The sequence below is a fragment of the Schistocerca serialis genome, chromosome 7 (genome assembly GCF_023864345.2).
Source record: "Schistocerca serialis cubense isolate TAMUIC-IGC-003099 chromosome 7, iqSchSeri2.2, whole genome shotgun sequence".
In the NCBI taxonomy this organism is placed as follows: domain Eukaryota; kingdom Metazoa; phylum Arthropoda; class Insecta; order Orthoptera; family Acrididae; genus Schistocerca; species Schistocerca serialis.
The window spans coordinates 533,804,949-533,828,214 of NC_064644.1; positions in this window are offsets into that span (position 1 = coordinate 533,804,949).

Sequence of the window (23,266 nt, forward strand, 5' to 3'; positions counted from 1 at the left end):
TACCACATGGAGCATACAGCTCTCTCGTCAAATAGGAGTGTGCACACTGTTCTCACTTCGGCATTCAAGTCTCATCATAAGCAATACACTTTACAAAACTGAAATTAAACCTAATGGGTCACTGCATAACTAAGCTTGTATTAACTGCACAAGGGACAAACACTGTAGAATGTGTCTTATGAAACGTAGATTGGGGAATCTGAGGCAAAATATTAATGGTGATGGACTGAATATTAATTTTATGTAATAAAATTAGAAAAGCACTACACATTTATGTAAGAGCATTATGGTTACTGGTGCTTGCTTTAAACAACCACATGAGGGCCTGACAGGCTTGTAAATTATTTGGGCTTCATAAAAGAGAAATCATTTAGTGACAAGGATTCACAAGCACTTCAAATTCATACTAACATTACACAGAAGACAGAATAGGAACTAGAAGAACTACAACAGGTACCACAAACCTACGTACCTCTTTGTCAGTCTCTAAGCTTACCCCAATTTTGTCCAAACAGCCACAGAAGCAGATAAGAAGCTCACTCGGCACCTGGCACTACGAAAACTCAATAAACATAAGCATCCACTCACTCTGTCATTCTAAGATGGTAGGAATGGGAAAGAAATGTATCTGTACAATAAAATACATTTCAGTTAAGTGTGAGGAAGATATAGGTAACACAAAGACGTTATAAACTGATACATCGATATAAAAAGGACACAGAACAAATATGAATTCATCGAATGTGCACATTTGCAGGAGCATATTGAGCTGCAAGTTCCTTCCCCTGATGTGTTTACTGAATGCACCAAAAAAAAAGTATGAGGTGCTAAACGATATATACAGTGACATTAAAATTTATGGAAACATTATGAAGTGGCTCATGGAGATATGGATAGACCCTTCATTAACTTCATGCTCTGGGGAAAAGACTGCACAGGGAATGTTCTTGCCAAGCTATAACACTACAAAGCAGGCTTTCTAAAATCAAGCCACTGATTCAACCCTGTGAATGAAATAATGTACATAAATTTTTAGAGTAGAACTGCTGTAAAATAGAGTACAGGCAAGCTACTCATGCAGTGGTATCAATGAACTGATTTAACTAATTAATTTGGACTTCATTTAGGTCAGGCAACGGCCTTGCCGCAGTGGAAACACTGGTTCCCTCAGATAACCGAAGTTAAGGGCTGTCAGGCGTGGCCGGTACTTGGATGGGTGACCGTCTGGACCGCCATGCGCTGTTGCCATTTTTTGGGGTGCACTCAGCCTTGTGATGCCAATTGAGGAGCTACTCGACCGAATAGTAGCGGCTCCGGTCAAGGAAAACCATCACAATGGCCGGGAGAGTGGTGTGCTGACCACACGCCCCTCCCATCCGCATCCTCAACTGAGGATGATACGGCGGTCGGATGGTCCCGATGGGCCACTTGTGGCCTGAAGACGGAGTGCTACATTCATTTAGGTCAAGAAACTTAATCAGACACGTTGGTGACTGTTAAAATGAACCGAAGTCCATTACCGATATGGCGTTCACCTCATATGATTCAGTGCAAGAATAAACAAAGACACAGGCCATAGCAGTCAAAATATTTTCAACGTCATCAATGGGAACAAAAGTTCCACAACAAGGAATTTAAATAAATGATCAGCTAAAGTAAAACATTACAGAACATAATACATCAATAAGTAAAACAAGACAATAATGGTTCACTGAAATAACAAATGATGTAACTCTTCAGAATGAGAATGTCTCCGCAATATCCTTTCTTTCAGGAGTGCTAGTTCTGCAAGGTTCGCAGGAGAGCTTCTGTAAATTTTGGAAGGTAGGAGACGAGGTACTGGCAGAAGTAAAGCTGTGCAGACGGGGCGTGAGTCGTGCTTGGGTAGCTCAGTTGGTAGAGCACTTGCCCACGAAAGGCAAAGGTCCTGAGTTCGAGTCTCGGTCTGGCACACAGTTTTAATCTGTCAGGATATGACTCTTACTTTGTGTGTTGCTTTAAAAAGTCTTTTGTTTCAAATATATATAGTTCAAGAATAATGATTTTAAAGTAAATATCATCAAAAACACATCAAAATCATCAATAATAAAAAAATAAGGAAACAATATTACATCGATTACACAGACAGTTAAGAAAAAATCGTTATTAAAGGGATGTGAAAATATCACGGATAAGCAAAATGACAATCAATCGCCTGCGAAATGCAAACAGTTAAGGACAATAATTTTGGATCTGGGCTGGCGTCTGTGAAAGTCTTTCCTGTCAAAATTTCTGCCTTTAAAAGTAGGTTGTTACAGCACAAAGTCATCATAAAAGGAATTTACCAAGATATCAAATGAAGATGAATTAGGAAAACAATATTACGTTAGTTAAACAAATAATTATTAACCTCATTCTTTACCTTGAGTGAGGTATGCAAAAGACATTTCTTTTAATAACTCCAAGCGTGTAAATATCATGGACACAGTTGCATGCAAGCAAAAGGAAGTCGGAATGAGATGTGTCAACAGAGCTCAATATTAATAACAGACAACACAATAGAACAAAAACACAATTGATAAGTTCGTAATATTGAGTTTTGCTAAGAGAAGCATTTGCACTTGAGATACATGTTGCACTTCACTCCACCTTTTGGCACTGGCATGAAACACAGTCCTGAGGCAATCACTTGGGATACAATTGACAAAGAGAAAAGGGAAAAGCTCTTAGTCACAGCTATCAGCAGATGTCAATTGTTTACTGTGGAATGCATTCTTCCTGCACTCGATATTCCAGGAAACATGACGTGACTCCTGTTTGCCTTGTCCCGACATGAATGGCCATGTCATAGTGATGTTCACAGTAGGACACATATATGGCGTTGGCAGCGTTTTTCACAGCACGGCACACTGGGCACAACTCACAAGTTCCTGCACAAGGGAAGCACACCTACACGCTTCTGTGTGCCTGCCTTATCAAATAGTGAACCTTAGCACACCTCCTGTCTGGCATTGGCATTACTTTCATGGTGCGACACACTGACCATCAGCTGTAAGTTCCCATGTAAGGGAGACACCTACAGGCAGTAAACCTTGCCCAAATCTTCACAACGTGATGGGATTATCACTTGGCAGTAGTCAACTGGATAGGCATATTGACTAATCTGCTAGCATTTCTTAGTGGTCTCACCAGTAATGTAAAAGATGACATCTACTTTGGGTGTGTGGTTATTACACCCCTGTGGTGCAACGGTCTCCTTCTGCTATCGCCACTGAGCTTAATGTCTCAACACATGGCCTGATACAGTTAACCAGATCATGCTTAAGACACTGTCTGGAGCATCTGACAGGCACACTGCGCACCCTGCCACACATCAACGCCAATATCGCACGTGTGCAACACAGGGAATTCCGTCATGGCGTTTGGAGGTTGACGCCCGCAAGCACCCATTCGATCAGTCAGCATGGTTGCTGGATGTCAGCTGCGGCTTCGCCCTCAAGGTCATCCACACTGTGGATCCACTGTGTGGATCTTAATGGGAGAGAAGTTGGCTGCTAAGTGTTGCAGACACTGCGAGCCGAGGTCGAGGTAATTCACTTTTACATTGGCTGCTAATGACTCTCCATCTGCAGTGTTCATGGCGCAGATGCCCTACGTCACAGTGCCAACTGGACTCAGAATTTCCACAAAGTGCTGTAAGATCGTGACAAAATTGTACAGTGCATTTCGCCTGTCAAGAAACTTGGAGGTTTATTTAAAAACCTTATTACTTAAAATGGTTACAAAATTAATTTATTCCAAGCAACTTTAGATGATGGGCTTTTACAGAAAAAGAACTGGAATTACTATTCCTTAGCAAAAATATAGCTACTGTCCTTAGCAAAAAGAAAATGTTTGAACTATTATTACCACAGACACTAATCTAAAACAGACTAACATCAGCATTGTGATGAGAGTCAACTGAACTGGGAAATAAAACTGAGTTTTGAAAACATAAAATGCTTTCTTGCGCAATACTAGGTGTACAGTATATGGTTGGTTTCAGTATTACTTCCAAACTCAGACCAGTTACACTAAATACCACAATCTATACAGACACATAAGTAACGAAAACGTTATATCAAAACCACTTCAAAGTTGCCACTTAAAACCACACTATATCTACACAACTGGCCAGACTAAAAGAGCAACATCGTCATTACACATTTATCTTACTACATTACTCCACTGTATTTGACTCAGGATCGTACGATTCTCTTGAATCCTTCTGACATTTCCAGTACCCGCTCATAACTAAGTGTTGCGGACAGCATAATTTCGCCTATAACATAGCAACTATGCAGCAAAAACAACCCACAAAAATATACAACAACATATACTTGAGGGAAAGAAAGGAACTCATTGGACACTAACACGTTTCACATAACTTGTTATAAGAACATAAAATAAAAAAATCACATTAACTTATTACTGATAATTAAAGAAAAAGTTTATTGATGTTTCCATTGCATTCCCGTGCCACCATCATTGGTCGCCAGCCAATGCACTTCATAAACTTTTTGACACTGGATATGTGGTGGAGTACTCTTAACCACTGTGATTTTAGGGGTTTCAGTTCCAATGCTCTGTACTGAGGGATGCGCCACACTGGGTATGATCGATTGAAAATGCTAAACCCTCTTCCACATAGAAAAACGTTTGTTACAAAATGTCTGTGATCTCGTGAGTACCTTTTGTCCAACTTGAAATTCAATGTTCCTACTCACCTTCTTGTATGTCTTCCTCTTTGTTTCGGCGACAAGTTCGATGTAGCTTAATGCGAGATCAGTGATCAACTCACACTGAATTCTCGGCTCTGTCAGCCATTGGACCACCTCTTTGATCTTACTTGGGGGCTCTTGTTCTTCAAAACTAAGATCAGAGGTAGCATCTGTGACGCAATGGGTAATTCATTTAGAATGTCTTGAAAGAGTTTCACGCACGTATCCCAAGTCCGGTAGTTAGGGTTACATTAAAGTCTCCAAAGTCTCAATTCTTTCATCAAGCGCTAACAGGGGTTACAACTAGGGATATAGAGGGGAGATGAAAATCGATTTTGATTTCCGCCTTCTCGACTACCGCTTCTAGTTCTAGTGCTGAGATCGGAACTGCACGGCGTTATCCGAGATTACTTGTTTTATGGACTCTACCATTCATGGAAAGTGTTTCTCAAAGGCCGCAGCAACCAACCATCTTCCCTGTCACCTTCCTCAATGGAGTCAGCCGCACGAATTTCGACGTTACCTCCACAGTCACAAGCACATGCGCGAATCTGGACCTGGTATGGTAGCAGATCTCTTGCTGCTTTGAAAGCAATACCGTGCACCAAAGTTTCGATTACTAGGGGTTTCGTGCCACACCAATTTATTCACGAACTCCTCCGGGACAGCTAACAGCCACATGGTATCATCCAGGCATCATCTCTAAAAAAGGATGCGATCCCTCACCAAATAACGCTGGCGCATTTCCACATTGTTCTAATCGTTCCCTCAAGATATCCTCTGTCTTGTTTGCGCTACGTGTTTCCCAACGATGTTGTAATAAAGTTTCGTAAACAACGTTCTTCAGAATCAGAACACTGAAATTGTTCTCTCGTAAGTCCCCATATAGTGCGTGAACAAGTCCCGCGGGTGCAAGTGAAAGTGCGTGCACAAAGATATTCTTGTGTCCCAGAATATATGCGACAGTAAATCTAAATTCTGACAGATGCACTGCAAAGCGTGACAGCCTCTATCCAGTGCGTCAGCTTCACTTTCATAAGAAACTGCAGGGCACGGTGGTTCGTGAATACTCTGTGCTCCTGTCAAAGAGAAAGTACTGGAACTTGTTAAACGCCCAGACAACGGCTAGTGTTTAAAGTTCCATGTCCAAGTAACTTCTCTCGCTATGAGAGACCACTCGAGTCGCGAAGGATATTGTCTTACAGGTGGAGGGATCGCTCCCTTCCTCTGTCTGGAACAAAACTGCACCAAATCCATCAATGAGCTGTCAGCCATGAGACAGAAGTCGTGTGTCAAGTCAAGGTGGGCAAGGATCGGCGCATTCGTCAGTGCATTCTTAAGCCTAGTGATCTCGTACTGTGCCTGCTGGTCCTAGGTCCGCAATGTATTCTTTTGCTGTTTCCTGGCTGGAGTCGCGTATTCCGCAGTCACTCTGATCTCATCTGGGTCAGCAAGAATCCCTTACACAGAGACGATGTGTCCCAGGAAGTTAACATTCTTTCCCCCAAATATGGATGTTTTCTAGATTAACGATCACACCTGCCCGCTCGAACGCGTTTAGCAATTCACTTAGTACATCGCTGCGATCCGCCCATGACTTTCCCGCCACTAGAACGTCATGTGCATAAAGCGTTGCTTGCGCTCGCTAATCTTCCGGGAGGATACTATTGAACCTCCTAATAAAAGGGGCTGACCACACATTCGGTCTAAATGGGAGACGTATAAACTGATAGCAATTCCCATAACGGAGGACTATGGTATATTGCCTGCATGGTGGGTGGAACATAATCTGCCAACCGCTACTTCATAAATCTATTGAAGATACATTCACAGGTTGGAATAGTTGCAAAAATTCGTCTAGACTCTGCAGCCTGTCTGTCTGCAGCATTGTAATTGTATTCACCTAGCTGGAGTCCAAGACTAGTCATGCAGGTACATATTATTTCGGGACTACCAACAGAGATGAATTATAAGAACCCACTGCCTGGTTTATTATGCCTTGATCCAGCATATACGCTACCTGGTGTTCCATTTGTACCTTGTATGCCAAAGGAGGGAGTATAGCTCTCATACTCTAAACTTATAGACAAAGTCTTTAATAGCACCAGGCGTGTCTGAAAGCTGCCCATTATCCCTAAGAATGTGGATAATCTCATTCTGTCGGCATCCGACATTCCAAAAGCGGTAATGCTATTATTTGCAATATCAGCAAAAGATAGTATCTCTGCAACGCTCGTCAGGTGAAGAACTGAACTCACTACCCCAGTTAACAAGGACTTCAAGTTTAGGTCACTACCAGGGTCGAGTATGAAACATAAGGTAGCGCACTTCAGACTCATCGCGCAAAACACACTTATCAGTTACTAGTTTTACACGGCGTCCTTCGACTTTCAACTTCATGATTCGTCCAGCAAAGTCAATCACCGCGTGGTGAGCATTCATAAGATCAGTATCCAGCGTAGCCTCTGCATTCATCAGGGGAACTATGAAAAACAAAATTAAATTCATATTCGCTTTCCCAGCATTTAAAAACAATGAAAGCCTGACTTCCAATTTCAACATTCTTAACGTGAACGGCTCCATGCACCTCTATTCCTCGCATCTGGAAGGTGGGCCATGTTCCTATCTCGTCGCAATGCCGCCTCATTGAAAGTACCAAGAGGATTCCCAACGTCCAGAACACAATTAATAAAATGTTCCGCGCTATTATGCCGTAGTCGAATGGATTTCACCTTAAGACTCAACGTTTCGGCGCCATCTGCGGAGGACATTTTCAAGGGCGATCGTAGCTTCTTTGAATGTCCGATTCACACCCTGGCTCGCTACTGACTACAGCAAAATTTCGCTCCCACAAGATTCCGCGGGTTTTCGCGAAGTGAGGTGACGTCACATGCTGTGTACACTCGAGCGCAGTTGGCCGTGGTCGACTGCCGTTGTCCGCTGTTGCTGTCATTCCATGGTGGAAGACTGGTACACATCTTCTTCAGCTGGAATCCACATTTCCTAGAATCTCGCACTGTCCTCCTTCCTACTGATGTTCGTGGGGTGTTTTGCAATCTCTATGCCCTCTCTGTATAGCCTATCATGGTATCCGCTTGTGTCCTGCTTATCAAATTAGATGTGCGTGTCACCTGGCGGCAAAGCATGTTCCGCAATAGCTGATCTCTCCTCTTCTGCAATTGCCGTTGGGCTCCTGTAGTCGATTTTTCACTGTCCTTTTTGTAGTACCCACGTACATCCCCCCCCCCCCCCACAACTACGCGGAATCCTACAAAATCCAGTTTTTTCCATCGGCGGGAGGGCATCATTGGCCGATCATGTATCTTCGGTGTGGCCTTGTAGATTACCGCCATGTTCTGCTTTCTCAAGATTTTTCCTACGCGGTCAGTAACGTCCTTAATGAATGGCAGGAAATCTTTCGATTTAGCAGGCGCCTGAGCATCGATATGATTTCAATGCGGTGGTCTTCTCGATCTTTTCACCTCAGCGAACAAATAACCATTCTTCAGCAATGCACTGGTGAGACGTTACAGTTCTGCATCAACAGCTCTGGTCCGCAGATTTTCCGTGCTCTAATCGCCAATTTTTATGACGCCTCGCTTTTCTTGTGGGTAGTATTTCGAATCCCGATGTAGTTAAAGGGCTATTGAGTGGGATTTGGTAAACCGTGTGGCCCAAACTACTATCTGCTTTCTTGAAAAGTAGCACGTCAGGAAAATTTGGTCCTCCGTCTGCTTCCTCCTCCACAGTTAACTTGAATCTTCGGACTGATCCCATTCAGATGTTCGTTTAGCTCTCAAATATTGTTGATAAATGTCTTGTGACTATAAATCGTCTTGTTTTAGGATACCTGTGGGGAGTTACCTATGATCAAAATAGATTACTGCTTATTGGTGTCACCTATTCCACACATCAACTTTTGTGGTGAATTTTATAACCTTTTTTCTTCCTGAGCCATTGGCCCACTGTTTTCCAAAGAACAAGTGCGCTTTAATTTTCGAATTTCTCAGTAGAAGTGTGTGTGGGCTGTTGGTCATTTTCTATGCAGGACAATTTCGTACGAAACACTATTCTACAGTCTGGATTAAAACGTAAGTGTGCTACTTGCATTTTTAAACTTTCTCCCCATTTTAAGTTAATTCATGTGAGATGTGACTCAGTACTTTCACAAATAACATACTAATGGTGGAAATCTTAACCACTATCCTGCACTTAGAATCACGTGATGTAGTTAGCAACCAGAGGTGTACAAATTCCCCTTGCAGCCTGCTTGCCCCTAGCTCCTCTGCAACCATTCATGCAGGTCAGCCTGCCGCGACGTAAACACAAGAGTGCGCGTGTACTGAGGCATAGTGGGCAATGCGGGCGATACGGGCTCCCGCAAGCCCGGGCTACCTGGGTTCCCACAGGCCTGCCAAGCTTCACAGGACCCGCTCAGCTTGCTGCGCCTGACAACAGGTTGCGCTGTCAAGCTACCGTGACTATTGTAGCCAGGTAGTTAGGCCGCAGTTCATTTATCGCAACGGTGGAGGCAGCACAATGAATAGGTCGAACTTTAGTGAGATTCAAAAAAAAATTGACAACTGGCGAATACATGCTGGTAACGAAACAGAGCACAAGTGCCGCATGGGAAACGTTTTAGTGTGTTTATGAGGCCGCTTCAAATAAATCGGTAGGTGTGTCTCAATGCAAACTATGTAAAAAGCTCTTAAGTACTTATTCGGGAACCTCGAGTATGTTACGACATGTGTGCAAATTTGACAAGCAGTTTCCTCACTCCGTAAATACCTTGAAAGAGGACAAAGATTTAGTGGCCGAAAAGTGCGTCGAAATGTGTGCTAAGGACCTGAGAACATTTAGCAGTATAGAGGGAGAAGGATTTCTTAATTTAGGGCAGACACTGATCGACATAGGTAAAAAATATGGCTCAGTTGATATTAAAAATGTTATGCCTTCCCAAGTGACAGTAGCTAGGAACGTTCAAACCTTAGCTGATAAAGTGCGCAGCAAAATGCTCCCAGATATAGTGCATGCGATTCGTTCTGGTATATGTGCCAGTACAATTGATCTATGGACAGACAATAACAAAGGGGTGCATTACATGTCCGTGACAATGCATTACATAAATTCAGACTGGCGTTTGAATAAATATCTACTGATGTGCTCTGCGTTTCCTGACTGCCCACAAACTGGCTCGAATATTCGAAACGAGTTGGAAGATGGCTTAGAAACAATGGGTGTTTCTCGTGAAGACATTGCCAAAATTACGTTTGTCACATACCAGGGCAGTAACATTGTCAAAGCTCTCGAAGTATATCAGCGTCTTCCATGCATGGCTCATAGTATAAACACAGTCTTGAAACATGTTCTGAGCGAACAGTTTTTGAAAGAAAATGTTCCAAATATATTAGCCATTCTTAATACAGTGCGGGCTACGGTTTCGTACTTCAAGAGAAGAGGTCTCTGTGTGAGACTGAACTCATCTTTAAAGCAGTGGGTTTCAACTCGTTGGAATAGTTATTTTGACATGCTTGTATCAGTCCATTCTCAGATTGATTCTGTGAAGGCTGTTTTACATAATGAAGGTGCCTCTGATAAAATGCTGGGTTATGACCACTATATAACTGGCCAGCTTATAGAATTTCTTAAGCCGTTTAAAGAAGCCACAGTTGATCTAGAGAGTGACAAGGATCCAACCCTACATTTAGTTCTACCGTGGTTTTATGCCTTAAAAACTCACTGTACCGTACGGGATAACGATGAAGAGGTTTGTAATTTTATTCCATCTGAATATTATAGAACCACTTGTGAAATATGTATGTTGAGAAAATGTATTTTCAGGACATGAAACCTTTGAAACAAGCCGCTGATGCCTTCCTAGAACAGAAAATGTGCGTTAGTATGTTGCATAAAATTGCAACGTTTATGGTGGCTAACTACCGCACATTAAGAAAGTTAACCGAGGATGAAAAAATTGAAGTTTACCAAGCAGCACGACAGATGTGTGCTGAAGGTAAGCTCCTAAGATAATGCATATATTCTTCATCTACATGTACATGGTTACTCTGCAAGACACACGCAAGTGCTTAGTTGAGGGTTCATCGAACCACTTTCAACTTATTTGTCTTCTTTTCTCGAATTTCGCGCGGGATAGAACACCTACAGCTCTCCGTCTGAGCGCTGCTTTTTTGTATTTTATTCTGATGATCATTTCTTCCAATGTATATGGGACTCAACAATATCTCTTCGAATTCGGAGGTGTAAGTTGGTGATCCAAATTTCATATATAGATGGCGCCACGTCAAAAAACGCCATTGTTGTAATGATTACCACCCCAACTCTTGTGTAATTTCCGCGACACTCTTTCCCCTGTTTTACGATAACACCAAACCAGCTGCCCTTATTTAGACTCTTTCGACCTCTTCCGTCAATAGTAAGGCTCTCCAACTTCGTATCAATGCTCCAAAAGAGTGTTTTGTCATTAAAACGCCTACAGAATTTCTGTGTGTCCATTCCTATTTAAGTAGGTCGTAATTGTAAGCAGAGGTATTAAGTAGAATCTACAGCCTTTAGATTTGACTGGTTGATCTTGTAAATGAAGTTTAACGGACTTAGTTTAGTACACACAGGGATAACCTCGCTCTTGTCATTATTTATTGCCAACTGCTAATTTTCACACCAAAAATATATACCTTATTTAAATCGTCCTGCAGTTAGTTTTGATCTTCTGGTGACTTTACAGGACGATAAATGATAGCATCATCTAAAACCTATTATAATTTCAACTATGTGTAGTACGATCTTCACATTATTCTGCAAATATTAATTGGAACCTGTACAGTTTCAGTACAAGTGCCCAATCACAGCAACCAAGAAACAAATCCAGGGCCGTACAAAATGGCGAAATTTGAGGACTGGGCAGAAGAGCCTCCTCTCCTACATGATGAAGTCAGCAGATACTTGCAAGAACGCTGTGTGAACGAGGGAGATATTCTACAGTGGTGGAAAAATAACTCCCAACGACTTCCTCGACTTCCGTGTGTGGCAAGAAAAATATTAAATATACCAGCCACTAGTGCGTCTAGTGAGAGAATTTTTAGTTGCGCTGGAAACCTAATTAGCGAAAAACGATCACGTCTTAATGCAGACAGACTTAACGATCTCGTCATAATTAATTCAAACACTAATCAGCAGACACATTGAAAATACAGTAGAACATTAAACGGGAAACTGAGTTTGAGCGCAAATTTACTAATTAAGAGTGCAGATTTCTTTCTTGTGCTTTCTGGGCGTCAATTTCTGAGATAGAAATTTTGTAATGCATACAGTTCATTTTTATTTTAGACTAAACTTTTTGATTTAAATCCTCCCAAGTGACATTAATTATTGTTTGTAAACCATTTTCTGTTACTTGGGTTTGCAAAAGTAGCCAAATATTTTTTGGAGTATCTGGTTTGGCCTAAATAATACTTTCAGGGGAACTGAAGGAAAATTTGTAAAGATTTTATGTTGAAAAGTGTTCTGCAAAATAAAATATTCATTTGTGGAGTAAGGCAATACACATTATGAGTTTAAATTACAATTTATTTTGTTGAGTTCCACACACATTGCAAAATGTAATTTTATTCTTTTATTTCTATATTAAGGGGAATCCCACATGCAGAGTCAAGATGCTGAAGACCTAGACACTACAAATACTCCTAAAATGAAGAGCGTCTTTTTCCATGAATATATTGTAGTAGGAATATAATGGAAACTCTGAGCCACTCTCCACAGCGTCTACGTCTGCGTCATGAGGATTCAGACTCGTCGTTTAGGTCTGTGTTATGAGGGTCTAGAGTCGTCGTTTAGATTTGCATCATGCAAGTAAACACTCGTCGTCTTAGTCTGCATCATGATGGTCCGAAATATGGTCCCTCATGATGCAGACCTATACTACAAGTATGGACTCTCATGACGCAAACGTAGGAGCCGCGAAAAATGGCTCAGGGTCGCCATTGTATTCCCAGTACTATAGTTTTTAGACGAACTGGATACGAAACAAGTCCTTCGATTTTGTTAAAATGCATTTTGGCAATTTAGAATGATTTTGCCAACTTCGAATGAATTCACAGAACCAGTAAAATACATCCTGGAAACGTAGTTAAATATTTATATAATTGGTGTCATACTTGGCTGAAACATACTAAAGTTAAAGAATTTAGACTTCCAAAATCTTAATTTGGTTCTCATTGCAGTACAGTGGTTAATAGGGGCGTAGATAATTTATTCTTCTGGGGAGGTGACCAATCTTCTTTTTGGGGGGTGGAGGTTCACTTCTTTAGTACAAATATCCATCCGTTTCGGTGTTGAAAAGTGCAGCACAGACTGCATTGCGTTGCCTGGGCATTTATTTATTCCATACTCTGGTAGTCCAACTTCCCTCCCGTATTTTCTCTCTATCCATTTAGTCCTCTCCCACTATCTCTTTGATCACCTTCCTCCCCCCCCCCTCCCCATCCCTTGGCCGGCCGAAGTCGCCAAGCAGTTCTAGGCGCTACAGTCTGGAACCGCGCGACCGCTACGGTTGCAGGTTCGAATCCTGCCTCGGGCATGGATGTGTGTGATGTCCTTAGGTTAGTTAGGTTTAAGTAGTTCTAAGTTCTAGGGGACTGATGACCTCAGAAGTTAAGTCCCATATTGCTCCGGGCCATTTGAACCATTTTTGAACCCATCCCTTGGCCCATCTCCCCCCCACCCTCTATCCTTCTCCTCGTCCTCTCTCTGTTGGATTCCGCCACCTCAGTTCATCTCCTCTTCACCTATCTATGAAAACTCATATATATCTGTCAACTTTTGTGGTGATCAGTGAATCAGTGTAAAAGTTTATTGCTAGGTAGCATTTATTGTAATACTTTTTGATACGCAGCATTGATAGTTTTGTTTTCTGGTGCGTAAACAAATGAAGTTGAAGGTGTCCCGACAGGGCAATATGCGACATACAAATAGCCATGTGAAAAAGATGATTTTCAAGATTGATGCCACAAACATATAACAACTGCCCTTGCGATTTATCTATCGACATGGCAAATGTAAGCTGCACTGGAAATTATAACCGTTTAAAGTCGAATGGCATGTCGGTCGGAATCTTAGTGATACTGGAATCAAACTGTCCTCACCTTTGTACTTTCCTTTTAAAATTGTGGCTTCGATTACGTTGTTCTTTAACTTCTTCCCCGCAAGCCGGGTGCCATTACAAAGACGTGGCTGGTTTTCCTTTCGCAACATGATTGCCGATCCGACTTAATTACAGATTGGGAGGCGGTAATCCGGGGAAATCCAGCGAATTTAAAAATTCCGTAGGATAGTTGAGTACATCATCTTGGTTAGTAACGGAATAAACCGACTTGTATGTCAGCAATTCGCCAGGTGTCATATTTTGAATCTGAAAATTCATTTCGTTAACATCAAGGTTTTTTGCAGCCAATACAACACGTTCACTCAACCAAAAATGGTTTGCAACTGTTAAACGACATTTGCTGTGCGCGAATTGTCCGACATGATGACTGTGAACGTGTCACACAGCTCTCAAATTTCAAAAAGATCATAGACATTTCGTTTAAAAGAAATATATATATATACACACACACTCATAGACAAATACATATACACACACACACACACACACACACACACACACATATATATATATATATATATATATATATATATATATATATATATATATATATATATATATACATGTAAATATTCAAAAACCTTCTCCATGGAAACATGCGTACATAGTGAACTTTCATGGTAACCCGCAAACGATGTCAAAATCTTTTGTAAGGTACTCTCTTCAATGTACTGTCCGAAATTTTATGTAGACAGTGATGTTCCTCTTGATGGTCAAGTGTGCAAAGTTTCTTCAAGATCGGAATAAAATTGTAGGTTGGTGTAGAAGTGTGTAAGTAAAGTACCCTCCGCCATGCACCATTCAGAATTTTAAGCAGACAGCGCCCTTCATCCTGCTTTGAATATCAAGTGTGCCAAATTTCATCAAGATCGGAATAAATTCGTACAAATGAAAACGCACTTTCAGTTTTTGTCAAATTTTCCAATTTTTCGGTCGATTTTCGAAAAATTTTATTTCATAAAAACCTTGTCCTGAGAATTACGAACACAGCAAAAAAAATTTTGCCGAACTGGTCAAGGCGTTCTCGAGTTTTACGCTTATCAACACATTTGGCAATTAATTTTTATTTATGTAGATAAGAAGCCCGAATATACGCGTAAAGGAAGAATATACAAATAAAACCAATATTTTTTTACCTGAAATTAATAAATATATATAATGTTGGGGTTTGTCTTTTGGTGCTCAGGTAAAATAAAAACTTTTGATTAACGTTCATAATACAATGACGCGCGCAGACTAAACGGCTGCTGAGCAGTAATATGGGCAGGCAAGCAAGTTTCCCGCAGCCTGCCCGGGTTGGGTTCTGCCTGGCTTGGCTGGGAGGGAAGCAGCCTGCCCGTTCTGTTGACAACGAGCGGCGGCCTGCCTGCCTGGCCACCGGGCAAGCATGGGCGGGTTAAAAGCGGGACAAGTACACCTCTATTAGCAACACATGTCCAGTGTCCTTCACTGGTGCGATGAGGCAGCTGCCGTGGGCTGGCCCTTCCCTGTCTGGCCAATGTCTCTGTGCATCCGAGGTGGCTGGAGACACTGCTGCAGACAATACCACTTGTGGATACATCACTGGAGACAATCTTGCACACAGGCCACGAAAGGGACTCTCCTCACTTTTTGTTGCCTTAAATAAAAATGAAGCTGTCTCGATTGTATCATAAATGTTTAAATGTTAAATATGAATGTAGCACAAGAGGCTTGAAACTTAAGGCAACTCATCTTTTAGGTACCAAACATAGGGTGGTAACCTGTTATGTCAGAAACGTGTGGGATATTGTTTAAATATGAATGTTACATGTTTTTAACTTACATTGAAGTTCCTGACATTTCATAGTTTGGATTGGATTCTAACTTCTAACACATTAAATCTGACAACCATTCAGCATATGTCCGTATCCGACTAGTAAATCATCTTAAATTCTGCCATCGTAGATCTGGCAACAAAACAGGTTTTCCAGTACCCTCAAGTCCACCACCGTGCATTTTGACGACATATGGCTGGAAAAAACCCTATTGGACAAGTAGTGGCTTACATAGGCTATCTTGGACTATATATTTAGCATAATTGGCTCAGATCAGCCATCTTGGATTTTTTTAATTTATAGCCATTTTATACCTAAAGCAGTTCATTTACGTCAGATGATTAAAGAAGGTGGACGAGCTGTCTGGCAACGGTACAAGATGACGCCATTGATGGTGCCATAGGAAACCTGTCAACAATGCAGGTTGTCCCAGTCCTCCCACAGACCCACTATTCTTTTTACTTCCCGCCATTCCATTGTTAGCGTAGCTTGGGACACGTCTGCTGTGACCCCTGATGATGCGGCGGGTGCTGGTCATTAAAACTGCTGCTTCACGAAGACTGTACTGTTGCCCTTGCGATACAGTTGTACTTAGCTTGTAGTGGAGGTTGGTTACCAACCTTGTCCCTCTGCCTCTGCTACTATTAATGTTCCCAAATATGTGTCTGTATACTTCTGATCATGTAGTACACAGTCACCAGTACACCAACACCAGTTGAATTGATTCATTGTTTTCCAAAGATTGTTAGTAGCAGTTTTACAAAAATAGGTTCCCCTAAAGTCTATAACTGCTCTGAAGTCTCAACAATCACTTTTCTTCAGGTGCTATGTTTATTCAGATGTTCAGACCCATATTGAGCAGAGAGTCAAGTGGATTAACTTAAAAGTTCCAGGCTGAAGCCTGTGGTCGATGCATAAAACCACGGCCTATCAGCTCGGAAATTTTAAGTGAAAGCCTACATTTTGTGATCAAGTGGATTTAGTTTGACAGCATAAACTAAATGACTGGGATCCAATAAACGAACAAAAAAAGTTTTTGGCCATAAACCACAGATTTTTAACCGTTGCAACATAACAGCACGTCTTTTTACAATGATGAGTATTTATTGGATAAAGTTCCCTAGTTCTTAAGATCACTGATGATTATGTAGTTGACGAAACATTTGAGTGTTTCAGTGGCACACTAGCAGAAAATATTTGCGTACTCACATTTTATAAAATTGTACATAGGCAAGGAAAGTTCATGAAACCGACAAAATCGTTACCATCTGTCAAAAGAACAAGGATAGGTGAAAGAAAGGTTCGGCTTTTTAAGAAACATTTTAGCGATTTCCTCAGTATGCATAGGTGACGTTGTTGTAGGTGACCATCAATAAGTATGTGTCACACTTGTCCCATCGTCAGTTAAAATACAGTGATGGATTCTAGTTCGTTGCATCTATCACTCTTCCCAAAGATAAAAGGTTATCCACTACACTGACAACATCAATTAAATCCATATTCCCCACCGATGTTAGCTTGACGTGGTTCTTCCGTCGATGTAAAAGCATCGCAGTGAACCTAATTTTTTTCACTGACATTACCCTTTTTCCAGTTTCGGTCATTGGAAGGAGGAATAACGTGGCAGATCAGAATCATTCGCCTCTTCCAGCTTGTTATATCCACCCGACCACTTCCCCCCCCCCCCACTCAAATGAGGCTTTTACTATCAGCAGACAGTTAAATATTCACCGTTTGGCAATATATTCTTTAACAGTGTAACTGGTCCAAAACCTCGTAAACGGACTGCAAATGACTGCAATAATGTTGCTTCGGAAAGAGAAATACTGTACTGTAAAAGGAATAAGGGCAGAATTTAACATTATGTTGACACAAGAATAATAACAGGCTATCAATCTCAAGTGATTTATGATAAAAAATGAACACCAAAACCACTCTAATTGGACGAGAGCCAGAAGTCTGCTTCTTCAGTGGTATAGAGATGTTGCGACCAGACATGTTGCTAGTCGAAGCGATTCAGAGAATTACTGCTGTAGATAATTTTAGCCTCTCTCTTGAGCAGTGCATACCGTTGCTACAAGGGTTTTCCGTCCTTCTTTTGCTGATAACATGGGCCATTCATCGTAATCTGTGCCTACGAAAAACAGGTGTTTTTGAATAGTCTTTCAATTATCTGATTTTCCCAGTGATTATCAGTGATAGTTAAGTTTGTTTGCTCAGCGCTGAGTACTGTGAAGAGGTACTTTAAAGCCTACGTCTATATACATACACACACACAAGTTGCAAAGGCTGCGAGTCATTACTGACCTCCCGAAACGCTGCAAGTATCACTTTTAGCAGCACTATTCGCTGTTGCTACGGTACAGACAGCAGTCAACCACTTCCCGGGAGGTTTCCTTCTAGGAACCGCCACCGTGTCTTCCCGGTTCGAAGGGGCGTGGAATGACGATGGTGTTCTAAATAAATTTCTCGAGGTTCATCTTCATTCGAGGACGGAAACTAGTATGGAAGAAAAATTTGTAAATTCACTTCATTATAAGTGTGCTCAGTTCCTATTCTCATTTCATCTGCAAGGACCGCTCACGCTGAATGGATCTTATTTAACAGTGTCTCCAAACACACGCTTATTATCTGGACTGCCTTCCAAATGCTGGATTCAATACAAATTTACAACTGCTAAAATTAATGCAGATTTGAAGAAAGCCGATAGCAGAGCCCGTTCACCAGGAGCGTCCGCATCTTCTTAAGGGGGGACGTTGATAAAAACCACACACTATTTCAATAATGCACCAAATCCAAAGTTTTGGAGATATGGCAATGAAATTTTGTACCACGCTTTACATGAAAGTAACACATTTACATATAAAATCCTTTGATTATATATATTCAACTATTATTTGAATGAAATTTGAAGTTCTATTTTCAAAAAATAATGAATGTTCCTTTTTCTCAGAAAGTATTCAAGAGATTTCTACAAAAATTTCTCTACTTCATCTCTTTGTATGTTGTAAGCTTCTCTCATGAGGTTTCTGGAATAGGTCAAATAGAATTTTCATAATTTTTAATTATAATTCCACAAGTACAATTTTAAATTCATGCAAAATTCCAAGCACTTTGCCCCATATCTCAGCTTGCAATCAGGATTTCAGAATTTGCTCTTGAGACAACATTTATTAGGTTTACAGAAATATGTGTACAAAATGTCATAACTCTACCATTCATAGAGTCTGAGGAAAGGTACATAAACGTTCCAAAGAAAAACATTTCAGGAAACGCAATTTAAAGTTCAACCTAACTTTTTTCCTTGAGTCTCTGGGTCGTCTTCCCCTTCAAGGCTTCTCTTCTGGTTCCTTGTTGTCTGTATTCTTTCCTTTACCAGGTCTTCAACTGACTTTTCAGCTACAGAGACGCACCGTAAATCTATTTTTCTCGGGATATCTCGAGTAAAATTTCCTATCTTGAAGCCCATTCTTTCTAATACCTTCATCCTCCCGACGTTTCCATCATTAAATATAATAACTCCATCATAAGTTGCAATTCTGACAACTGTAGCAGATGCAAATGTGTTTTTAGGGCCTCGTTTCCATACGAGTGAATGTAGAGACTCATTTGGATTTTGGGTTTTGCAATGAGTACACTTTTTGGAGAAGTGCAGGATCGGCCAAAGATGGTCTTTAAAACCAAATAGTATGTATCACGGCCTTCTAGATGCATCCCGTACATGTTTGGTCGAAAGTAATACACAGAATCGTTGTTCAATGAGCTGGTATTGAAGTCCTGCTTCAAATTGTGGGAGTGGCAGGGAGGCTGCGTCACACGTTTGGTTAATTTTGAGGCACTTCGGATGCCGTTTCAACAATGAAACTTTGGGAACTTATTGTCCATGAGTTGTACTAACAAATAAAAAATAAATCGAAAATTGACATTGAACCGTCGTATTTACTTTCAAAATCTTTCTTAAAGAATTTACTTTATTTACTAGCGATTCAACAAGTATATTAACACACTATGTGAGCGTGGAAGTAGTTGCCAAGGAGTAACTGATGGAAACAAATTAAATTTCAATCAATGCAAATTTTATTCATAAAAGCCTTTTCAAAAACAGATTTAAAATTTATAAGGAGAAAAGCACCCTCGAAATATCAAGTTACAATTATTCAGAGGCAGAATTTTTATTTTTTTTCTGCTCACTTTCAACACGGCCGTAGTAACGACCGCTCACAGCGACCTCTGAAAGATTGCACTGGTGCAAATCTGCAACACACCAGATTGCTTCAAACTAAAAATTTTAACAACTCACACAAACACATTAACCATGCACCCTGTAAGAGGGGTGGAAATGGTACAAATACTCACACTAAGAAATTATTTTCCACCAAAAGTGCAATTTGTTTTTAAAAGGTCTCTTACGGTGGAAGGATGGCAACTTTATAAAATGACTGTTTAAATAAAACCCATGAAATTCAGACGTACATAAAGTGTACAACATGCTCTACATTACACATACAGCGCCTCGCAAGATGATAGGCATGATAAAAACATATTTCAGGAATTCGGCCTTTAGCTTAATTCTATAAATTCGTTAACACCGAATCCGACAAACATGACAGAGGCAGCTATTGACGTATGGCAGACCGACAGACAGACAGACCGGCACTAACTGCCTAACAAATGCGGACGAGAGACAAACGAGCAAGCTGGGGACGAGAGACTGACCAACAACACAAGTAGAATTAACAAGGAACTGAAACAACATATCACTAATTACTCAGCTTCTAATAACTGCGATTTCTGGCGAAGACCTGGCGCAGCACCCCCAAAACGCTCTCCCGAACCTTCCGCTGCCAGCCGCTTCAACGGACGCAGGAAGGCGCGCCGATCTCCCGTCTCACGGCGTCGCACTCGCACCGGCCAGACCGATGTCGTGGGTTGACTCCTGTTGCTCTCGTGTCGGCCGCGAAGCCACTGTGCCTCGCTATACGGCGCGGCCCACTGGACTCACGTGGCGACCTCACATGCGCCGACGCTCGAGGCGGACAAGTCATCTCGTGCCTCAGTACGCGACCGACCAACCGATCAATCCAACCCCCAATGACCATTGCCCGAGCAACTCGAGCAGACTGGCGGCCTAACGCGCAGACTCAGATTCAGGAACTCAGACCCGACTAGGCGACCACTAGCTGAGTTCTGTTACTGGCGGAGTGGCAAGACTCTCATTTTCTGGCTTTAAGGTTTGATCCAATCGACAGACATACTAGCACTCCAACGACAGACAGACACTAACTGCCGCGCAAATGCAAACGAGAGACAGACCAGCAACAGGTGACCGGAGACTAACCTAGCCTCACTCCGACTGACCCACCTATTAGGCCCGCCGAGACGGGCAGTCTGTCCTGGCGAGTGTTTTTTTTTTTTTTTACTTTATTGTTATTTTAAAACCTGTACAACAGGCAGGCTGTCAGCAGCACACTACGCTGCTCTTCAGCCATAGAATATACAAGGAGCAAAAAACAGTGAGAAGACACGTAAGTCACAGAACGGTGGGCAATAAAACAGGAGACACATAGAGACAAACACGGAGCCGTTCATACTCGTCGATAATCCACACTGCTAGCTGATGAGACGACGCACAAACACCGAAGATGACGATGGCACTGGTGAACGATGGAGTGGACGGTGAACACTGATCCCTGGCGAGCTCATAGCGCCCCTTAAATGCACGTGAACAGGCAACCTTTTCCACTTTCCACCAGAGGGAGACACCAAAGCTGCGATTGCCACAGCGGCGCCACCGCCAGAAATGGAGGGCGACTGCTTCATACTACGCGCTATGGTGCGCTCTTCAAAACAGCAAATTTTACCACGCCTCAGACATTTTTTGTCAATTTCATCAACGTCCTCCCTTAAACTTACCCTGCCACGTAGCGGAAAAGATATTCCGACATGACAATATTTTCTTTCGGAATGCGTTACCTAATACTTAACTACTAATTTATTAGAAATATTTTAAAAATCATGTAATATTATCTTCTAACGACAGATTTCACCGAAGCAGGTTCATTCAGTAAATAAGTTTTTATTCAGAATACTTAAACCACTAACTGCAACACTTTGTGGTGTATTTCCCACTTTTCTCTCTAAATTATAAAGTAGATATTTGGAATGTTCAGATTAAAACGTGATTTAAATTTTGACGTAATGTCAAAGCTTTTGTGAGGATATTGTGGCACTCGGAGGAGGTAAAAAGAGAAGAAAAATGGCTACAATATATGAATGTAACAATTTACAGCAATTTAGATTATTAAATTTCTCAGATAAGAGGCAGTAAAAAGAGTTTACAGTGATTATGAGCACCTTTTCAGAAAGTTTAGCGCATTTACGTCTGACAAACACACTTGATTTTAGTACATCATTTTTTAATATCTGAGTTCCTGTGTAGGCACTCCTTTTCAGACAACATTTTATCAGTACTGGAAGCTTTTAAAAATATTTTACAAGATATAGATTACTCTCGCACTTACATGCATATTCAGCACTCTTTCTTAAGATGGAATGGCCTGTCACAGCAAGAGTACGCTTGGTTTTCAAGCAGGTACCCGTCTCTCTGGTTCTTCTGTTGTTGGCGCAGTGTACTCGCAGTGCACAACACTTTTATGGACACTGACAGTGCGATCGTTCCTCGTCATAACTTGAATTCATAGAAGATATCTTACAGTCACACCATCACTTATTCTTGAAATCGAAGTGCAGTGCAAATCGTTCAGCTGCCAGGATGACTCAGATCATTTCAGCTTGGTACATTAGCAGAACAGGACTGTTTCTGAGACAAAAATGCTGTGACAAGTGAATCCTATGGCCTCACATTCAGCAAGGCAAATATAATTTAGTTATAAAAAACTGTTATGTTGTGTATTTTCAGTGCCTCATTTTGCGCAAGCTAAACGTGGGGTACACAATAGAATCGGGACTGTACTTGTGTAGTGGGAAATAATAATAATAATAATAATAATAATAATAATAATAATAATAATAATAATAATAATAATTTCGTGCTTCTGAATAGCCTGGTGCAAGTCTTTCAGTTGGACGCCATTTCTGCACCTTGCCTGTCGATAATCTACCCCAGTTATCAAACCGGGGGAAGGAGACCTACAGCTCAACGAGGAATCCGAACGACATGTTTTTGTCTATTCCGCACATCGACGAGAGTTGAAGGCTCCTTTAATAAAGGTTTCCATGCGCGGTCTTTACTGCTTAAGCACCGGACCCGAGACAGGAACTTGATAATGAGGTGCTGTCAATGTGCTGTCTCAAACAAGAGTTCCTGTTACGAGAAGAACTGGCAACACGCGTAAACGTCGGTCGTGATAATACCAAATCCACTGCTAACAACGCTCCTGAGCTGACAGCGATCGTGTCAGGAGCGAGTGGGATGCTTTGATGTGCACTTGTTCGCCACTCACCCCAACAACACTGTATGTGCTCCAACCTGAGTCTGGAGAATACTACAGTACCAGGCAGTTTCGGCTCAGTTTCGTAGGAGGGCGATGGAA